This window comes from Marmota flaviventris, chromosome 11, assembly GCF_047511675.1.
Source record: "Marmota flaviventris isolate mMarFla1 chromosome 11, mMarFla1.hap1, whole genome shotgun sequence".
In the NCBI taxonomy this organism is placed as follows: Eukaryota; Metazoa; Chordata; class Mammalia; order Rodentia; family Sciuridae; genus Marmota; species Marmota flaviventris.
Window position 1 is genome coordinate 94,832,594 of NC_092508.1, and position 2,536 is coordinate 94,835,129.

Sequence of the window (2,536 nt, forward strand, 5' to 3'; positions counted from 1 at the left end):
GGTCCTTGATCCACTTTGAGTTGAGTTTTGTGCATGAGATAGGGGCTTACTGTCATTTTCTCACATATGGATTTCTAGTTTTTGCAGCACCATTTGTTGAAGAGGCTATCTTTTTTCCAATATGTTTTTGGTGCCTTTGTCTATAAACTGTATTTATGTGGGTTTGTTTCTGTGTCCTCTATTATGTACCATTGGTCTACCAGTCTATTTTGGTGCCAATACCATGCCCTTTTTGTTACTATTTCTCTGTAGTATAGTTTAAGGTCTGGTATAATGATGCTACCTGCTTTACTCTTCTTGCTAAGGATGGCTTTAGCTATTCTGGGTCTCTTATTTTTACAGATGAATTTCATGACTGCTTTTTCTATTTCTATGAGGTATGTCATTGGGATTTTGATTGGAATTGCATTAAATCTGTATAGTGCTTTTGGTAGTATGGTCATTTTGACTATTAATTCTGCCTATCCAAGAACAAGGGAGATCTTTCCATCTTCTAAGGTCTTCTTTAATTTCTTTCTTTAGATTTCTATAAATTTTAATATAGAGATTTTTCACATCTTTTGTTAAGTTGATTACCAAGTTTTTGTTTGTTTGTTTGTTTTTTGAGGCTATTGTAAATGGGGTAGTTTTCCTAGTTTCTCTTTCAGAGGATTTGTCACTTATGTACAGAAATGCCTTTGATTTATGGGTGTTGATTTTATATCTTGCTACTTTGCTGAGTTCATTTATTAGTTCTAGAAGTTTTCCAGTGGAATTTTTTAGATCCTCTGGGTATAGAATCATACCATCAGCAAATAGTGTTAGTTTGAGTTCTTCTTTTCTTATTTACACCTGTTTAATTTCTTTCATCTGTCTAATTGCTCTGGCTGGAGTTTCAAGGATGATGTTGAATAGAAGTGGTGAAAGAGGGCAGCCCTTCTTGTTCATGTTTTTAGAGGGAATATTTTCAATTTTTCTTCATTTGGAATGATGTTGGTCTTGGGCTTAGCACAGATACCTTTTACAATGTTGAGATATGTTCCTGATACATCTAGTCTTTCCCAGTGTTTTGATCATGAAAGGGTATTGTATTTTATCGAATGCTTGTTTTGCATCCTGATTGATTGTTAATTGTACCACTTGATAACTCTATGTCTTTGCTGAGCCTCACATGGGGGCAAGAAAGGCTGCACCATACTAGATGCATTGAACCGCTCCTTGATGTCCTAGGACAGCTGCTGTCTTCTTGTGCTTCTGCTCAGGGATGCCTCCCCCAGGAAGCTGCCCAGGCTCTTCTTCCTTCAGGCTGAGCTCTCTTCTCCTGCATCACTAGGGCCCTGGCCTTCTGCCATCCCAGCTGTGGCATACCTCTGTGTGTCTCTGCCCCTGCAGATGATAGATGAACATACCAAGGGATAGATGGATAAAGAGGCTTTTGTGTCCAGGTTGCTTCCTTGAGCACAGAAAAGGAGGGTCTTTGTGTGTTCTAGGGACAATAGGGTTGGGTGGAATGAGGGCAGCCTCTGGAGTCAGATAGATATTCCCCAGCACTTTTATTTTGTGTGTGTGTTGGCAACCTTTATTTATATTTATAAATGACAGCAGAATGCATTACAATTCTTATTCCACATATAGAGCACGATTTTTCATATCTCTGGTTGTATACAAAGTATATTCACACCAATTCATGTCTTCATTCCTGTACTTTGGATAATAATGATCATCATGTTCCACCATCATTTCTATCCCCATGCCCCCTCCCTGCCCCTCCCACCCCTCTGCCCTATCTAGAGTTTGTCTATTCCTCCCATGCTCCCTCTCCCTATCCCATTATGAATCAACCTCCTTATATCAAAGAAAACATTCAGCATTTGTTTTTTTGGGATTGGCTAACTTCACTTAGCATTATCTTGTCAAACTCCATTCATTTACCTGCAAATGCCATGATTTTATTCTCTTTTATTGCTGAGTAATATTCCATTGTGTATATATGCCACATTTTTTTTTTATCCATTCATCTACTAAAGGGCATCTAGGTTGGCTCCACAGTTAGTTAGCTATTGTGAATTGTGCTGCTACAAACATTGATGTGGCTGTGTCCCTGTAGTATGCTGTTTTTAAGTCCTTTCCCCAACACTCTTGATACTGGAAACCCTCAGCTTTGCTGAAGCTCAATTTCCTGCTCCATCAAGGTGACAGTCAAGTGATACTCAAAGGGCACCTTGGTATAGCAATTCTCCCTTCCATTAGCATCAGCCCAGGCAAGCCTGTGTAGTGGGAAGATCAGACGATTTGAAGTTAGACATATTGGCCAGATCCTAGCCTAATTGATAATTATGCTAGATATGCATCTAATTATGGACCGATGCACCTCAGTATGTATATAATTATGTAATTACATGCTAATTTGGGGTCAGTCACTCCTCAGGGGGCCTCAGTGTCTGCATCAGCAGAGTGGGTACAGTGCTGGTTGGGTGTTGCAGGAGGTATTGGTAACAAGCTCCCACACTCTGTGGGTCCCCTCTCTGCCTCCCTAGCCCCATGTCAGTGACCTTTC